This window comes from Balaenoptera ricei, chromosome 17 (assembly GCF_028023285.1).
Source record: "Balaenoptera ricei isolate mBalRic1 chromosome 17, mBalRic1.hap2, whole genome shotgun sequence".
In the NCBI taxonomy this organism is placed as follows: domain Eukaryota; kingdom Metazoa; phylum Chordata; class Mammalia; order Artiodactyla; family Balaenopteridae; genus Balaenoptera; species Balaenoptera ricei.
The window spans coordinates 64,344,884-64,351,394 of NC_082655.1; the positions used below are offsets into that span (position 1 = coordinate 64,344,884).

General features: G+C 38.9%; 1 non-coding gene across 1 annotated transcript; it reads left to right on the plus strand.

Annotated features, from left to right (window-relative positions):
- The first annotated feature begins 5,429 nt into the window (after positions 1-5,429).
- Positions 5,430-5,502, plus strand: TRNAG-UCC (transfer RNA glycine (anticodon UCC)). Its single transcript has one exon. It is a non-coding gene; the product is annotated as a tRNA-Gly (tRNA).
- The last annotated feature ends 1,009 nt before the right edge of the window (positions 5,503-6,511 follow it).

Below are 6,511 nucleotides of genomic sequence, written 5' to 3' on the forward strand. Positions count from 1 at the left end.
GTCATAATTTTTAAAGTTTAATGTAACTTTATCCTGGTTTACAAAGCTTCTATGAATGCAGTGTGAGATTTGAATACAAGAGAAACCGATAGAATTTTTATACCAAACAAACAAAAGCAAATCAAACACCTCACTCTAACCCTGTTCAGTCCAACATACGGATTCTCGCAGCAGTTGCTGACCGCAGCTTTGCATATGTCCCCAGACTGCAGGGCGCAGAGTTTTCTCTGAGAAGCCAAACAACAAAGGATACTCGGTCACCACAATCATATGCTCCCAAGTACAAAATGTTAAGTAAATGATTAACCTACCAAAGCATTTTTTGGAAAGATAGGCAGACTTCAAGGATTTCAAAATCTTTCAGGAAACCCCTGAACTTGCCCACATCCTGGGAAGAGGGGTACGAGGAGGGGCATTTATTTCCCTTTGCAGGAGCCCAGGAACCATTACACAGCCCAGCTATCCATCCCAGCCAGGAGGGTCGGATCCCAGCGCAGCCCAGCACGCAGCAAAGGGTTTTCTCCTTCGCAAGCAGTTGTCTTTTTCCTGGCAAACAAGCCAGGTGCCAGAAATTTTACCCAGACTGGGAGGGAAAGAAAGGAGAGGAAGCAGAAGAGGGAGGAGGATGAAGAAAGAAAATAGAATTATTAGGAAAAAAATGAAAGATGAGGTCAAGATGGTTACAATTTGAAACAATTTCAGAAAAGTTACATATTTTTTTCAAAGCACTGAAAGCCTCTCAAAGCTCTGAAAAGGCACAAGCCCCGCAGGGAGATGTTTTCCCCCAGCCCTGAGGCCTCTCACCCAACCGTAGAAAAGCAGAAAAGAGATCTCAAACTCAGAAGTTACAAAAGTATGCATGCTTGTATGAGCGCTATTGCTGGTTGGGTTTCATTTCTTTGTCTAAAGAAACTGTTCTTGCAAGTTACCACCACCCCCAGGGACGCCTTGCCAGTGTGCTTCCCAGGGCTTACATCATCTTGTGCTTTCCTTACACCTGTTTCTATTTCTCACAAATTCCTCTCCCTTTCACCTGAACAATGGAGGTACCTTTCCCAAGTTCCTTAATTAAATCTTATTTTATCTTGCAACTATCAGGAAAAAACAAAGTCATTCGGGGTCATCTCTTCAAGGTTGAGAAGCCTGAGCCACCCACCTGCTCCTGCTTGTCAAAATTAAATCTGCCAAGTGCTGAGTTGCTTGAAAATGTCCTGTTAAGTCATTTAAAGACATAGCTCTTCATATATCTAGCAAAGCAGAACCTTAATTTGAGACATACACCTTGCCACAATCACAGAACCTTTCCACCAAATGTTTTCTTTATAAAATAAAATAAGCTCCCATCTGAAAACATTATGACCCATGTTTCATCTTCGTATTTACTTCCTTAGCAAGATAAAGCATTCTTTCACCTAATGAACCATGAAATCTTCCTCAACAGTAAAGGATGTTGGGACTTCCCTGGTGGCACAATGGTTAAGAATCCACCTGCTAATGCAGGGGACACGGGTTCGAGCCCTGGTCCGGGAAGATCCCACATGCCGCGGAGCAACTAAGCCTGTGCGCCACAACTACTGAGCCTGCGCTCTAGAGCCCGCCAACCACAACTACTGAGCTCACGTGCCACAGCTACTGAAGCCCGTGCACCCTAGAGTCCACGTGCTGCAATTGAGCCCATGTGCTGCAACTACTGAAGCCCGCGCGTCTAGAGCCCAGGCTCCACAACAAGGGAAGCCATCACAATGAGAAGCCCGCGCACCACAACGAAGAGCAGCCCCCGCTCGCCACAACTAGAGAAAGCCCGTTCGCAGCAGCAGAGACCCAACGCAGCCAAAAATTTAAAAAGTAAAAAATAATTTTTTTAAATAACAGTAAAGGATGTTTTTTAAGGAATAATTGGCATAACATTATCTAGTTTCAGTTGTACAACATAATGATTCAGTATTTTTATATATTACAAAAAAGAGCACCACAGTTAAGTCCAGTTAACACCCATCACCATACATAGTTACAAAATTGTTTTCTTGTGATGAGGATTTTCAAGCTTCACTCTCCTAACTAATCTCAAACATGCACTACAGTGTTATCAACTACAGTCATCATGCTGTATACTACATCCCTGTGACTTAATATATTTTATAACTGGAAGTTTGTACCTTTCACCCCTTTCGCCGAGCCCCACCTACAAACCACCTGACTCCCCACCTCAGGCAATCCCAATCTGTTCTCTATATCCATGAGATGAGGTGTATGTTGGCTTTTTTAAATTGTTTTTTTAGATTCCACATATACATGAGATCATAAGGTATTCTCTTTTTCTGTCTGCCTTATGTAACTTAGCATAATGCCCTTAAGGTCCATCCATGCTGTTGCAAATAACTAGATTTCACTCTTTTTTCTGGGGTGAAAAGCCCGGAATCCTAACCACTAGGCCACCAGGGAACTCCCTGTAGGTCAATTCTATATCTTGGCTATTGTAAATAATGCTACAATGAACAGAGGGGTGCATATATCTTTTCCAATTAGTGTTTTCATTTTCTTTGGGTGAATACCTAGAAGTGGTATTGCTATCATATAGTAGTTCTATTTAAAATTTTTTTAATGAACTTCCAATATTTTCCATAATGGCTGCACCAATTTACATTCCTACCAGCAGTGCACAAGTGTTCCCTTTTCTCCACATTCTCACCAACACTTGTAATTTTTGTCTTTTTCGTAACAGCCATTCTAATAGGTATGAGGTGAAATATTGTGATTTTGATTTGCGTTTCCCTGATGCTTAGTGATGTTGAGCATCTTTTCATGTACCTGTTGGCCATCTGTATGTCTTTTTTGGGGAAAATATCTATTTATATCTCTGCCCATTTTTTAATCAAATTGTTTGTTTTTTTGCAATTAGGCTGCATGAGTTCTTTATATATGTTGATTATTAACCCTTTATCTGATGTATGATTTGCAAATATTTTCTCCCATTCCCTATGTTGCCTTTTCTTTTGTTGATGGTTTCCGTTGATGTGCAGAAGTTTTTTTAGTTTGATGCAGTCCCACTTATTTTTGTTTTTGTTGCCTTTGTTTTGGTGTGAAATCCAAAAAGTCATCACCAAAACCAATGTCAAGGAGCTTACCACTTATGTTTTATTCTAGGAATTTTATGATTTAAGGTTTCATGTCCACGTCTTTAATCCATTTTGAATTTATTTTTGTGTATGGTGTAAGATAGTGGTCCAGTTTCATTCTTTTGCATGTTGCTGTCCAATTTTTCTAACACCATTTATTGAAGAGACTATCCTTTCCCCATAGTATTTTCTTGGCTCCTTTGTTGTAAATTAACTGATCATATATGCGTGGGTATATTTCTGGGTTCCCTATTCTGTTCCATTGATCTGAGTGTCTGGTTTTTTATTTGTTTGTTTGTTTGTTTTTGCCAATACCACGTAATATAGCTTGAAATCAGGAAGCATGATGCCTCCACCTTTGTTTTCTCAAGACTGTTTTGGCTATTTGGGGTCTTTGTGGCTCCATACAACTTTTAGGATTATTTGTTCTATTTCTGTGAAAAACACCTTTGTAAGTTTGATAGAGATTGCATTGAATCTGTAGATTGCTTTGGGTAGCATGGACATTTTAACAATATTTATTCTTCCAATCCATAAGAATAGAATATGTTTCCATTGATGTGTATCTCCTTCAATTTCTTTCATCGATGTCTTATAGTTTTCAGTGTACAGATCTTTCACCTCCTTGGTTAAATTTATACCTGGATATCTTATTCTTTTTGATGCAGTTGTAAATTGGATTGTGTTCTGAATTTGTCTGACAGTTTATTATTAGCATATAGAAACCCAACAGATTTTTGCATGTTGGCCTGTATCCTGAAAATTTACTCAATTTGTTTATTAGTTCTAACAGTTTTTTTGGTGGAATCTTTTGAGTTTTTTATATATAATATCATGTCATACGCAAATAGTGACAGTTTTATTTTTTCCTTTTGAATTTGGATTCCTTTTATTTCTTTTTCTTGCCTGACTGCTCTGGCTAGGGCTTCTAATACAATACTGAATAAAAGTCGTGAGACTGGGCATCCTTGTATTGTTCCTTAGAGGGAAAAGTTTCAGTTTTTCACCACTGAGTATGATGTTAGCTGTGGGCTTGTCATATACAGCCTTTATTATGTTGGGGTACCTTCCCTCTATACTCACTTTGTTGAGAGTTTTTATCATAAATGGATGCTGAATTTTGTCAAAAGCTTTTTCTGCATCTATAGAGATAATAAGATTTCTATCTTTCATTTTGTTAATGTGGTATATCACATCGATTGATTTGCAGACGTTGAACCATCCTTGCATCCCTGGGATAAGTCCCACTTAATGATGGTGTATGATCCTTTTAATGTACTGTTGAATTCAGTTTGCAAATTTTGTGTTGAAGATTTTTGAAGCTATGTTCATCAGGACATTAGACTGTAGTAGTCTTTTCTTATGGCATCTTTGTCTGTTCTTGGTATCAGGGTGATGCTGGCCTCATAAAATTGGTTTTGAAGCATTCCCTCCTCTTTTATATTTTACATATTTTGAATGTTTGGTAGAATTCACCAGTGAAACCATCTGGTTCTGGACTTTTGTTTGTTGAGACATTTTGACTACTGATTCAATCTCCTTACTAGTCATCAGTCTATTCTGATTTGCTGCTTCTTCATGATTCGGTCATGGTAGGTTGTATGTTTTTAGAAATTTATCAGTTTTTTCTACGTTGTCAAATGTGTTGGTGTATGATTGTTCACAGCATTCTCTTATGATTGCTTATATTTCTGTAGTATCTGGTGTAACATTTCCTCTTTCATTTCTGATTTTATGTGTGTTCTCTTTTTTTCTTGGTGAGTCTAGCTGAAAGTTTGCTAATTTTATCTTTTCAAAGAATCAACTCTTAGTTTTATTAATCCTTTCTACTGTCTTTTTAGTCTGTTTCATTTATTTTTGCTCTGATCTTTGTTATTTCCTTCCCCCAGTAAAAGATATTTTAAAGTTAACAGATCACTTGCAACTACAGTGCCTTATAACAGGTTTCTATCCTTCCTTCCTCAGCAAGCATGTGGGATTATCAGAATTAGCATTTTAATAGTTTCAGTTCCAAGCACTAGGCTGTCAATCTCTACATCACATCATTGACACAATCATTCATTTTCCTCTTTCGTTGAGAGCTGCTGACTTGTGTCTTCTCTGGGCATCTCCATCTAATCCACTTGCCTTAAAAACCCACACCCCTGTCAGATAATCTAGGATATATTACCCTACAACCTAAGCCCTGAATAAATGCCATTGTAAATTGTGCCCTTAACAGACTGTGATTGCTAAGATTTTTTTATCACATTCTTCAAAATGACTTCCAAAGAATCATTTTATGAAATGAGTTTAACATTATCTACAGGGACTTCCCTGGTGGTCCAGTGGTTAAGACAATGCACTTCCAATGTAGGGGGTGCAGGTTCGATCCCTGCTCAGGGAACTAAGATCCCACATGCCACATGGTGTGGCAAAAACAAAAACAAACAAACAAAAAAAACCATTATCTACAAAGTTCTTATTGTGTTTATGGAAACTGTGTACTCGTTCTAATTGTCCATTCTGTCAGGTGAACTCAGTTTAGTTAGTTTCTGCAAAAGCAGAAGCTTTGCAGGTTTCCTGTTCACTGTGGCCCTTTGTTCTGTACACATAGCACCTCAGCTCAGTGAGGAGGGGGCACAGGCTCCCACTGTGGGTCCCCTTGATTCAAACCAGATGGATAAGTCATAGTTTCTTCAGGCATCATTTCTTCATATAAAATTAGGGAGTTCACTACATGATCCTTTAACTCCCTTATGGGTCTAAATCCTGCATCTCTGTGACTATGACAATGACTCCACAAGGACGCCTTGATAACGGTCAACCAGCTCACACTCTTAGAGGCTTTGCACCTTCCAGAGCCTTCTCTCATAACCTACCTCATAGAATTTTCATAACACCCCCATGAGGCAGGCAGCATTGGCAATTTTTTCCTCATTTTGCTGATACTGACCCTGAGCCTCAGAGAGTGACTTGTCCAAGGCATCACGGCCACGAATAAGCAGGATCTTGACTCAAACCCCAACCCAAAGTTTTAAATTCCCAGTCTGGTGCCCTTTCTACTATATAATAATGTTCCTCATAAAGTTTCTATAAACCACCACTAAGTCAGTTGTACAGAAAACTCTCATTCTCTACTATATGCTTCCATGTAAATTAATCTAGATAGTATCACATGCAGGTTTCATCATTCTGAGATTTTTGTCCTGGGCAATTAACATTACAGGATTCCCCTTAGGAAATTTAACAGTCTAGCACTGACATTTTTGTGGACCATGAAGGCTGTAACACCCAAAGCTCTGTGATGAGCATTTTCTTGGCTCAAAGATCCTCCCCTCCAGAAGTCAGTCTTGGTGAAACAACAGGATGCACTTAAATAGCCTATACCAGAAGGTGGAAAGTCTAGGGAAGAA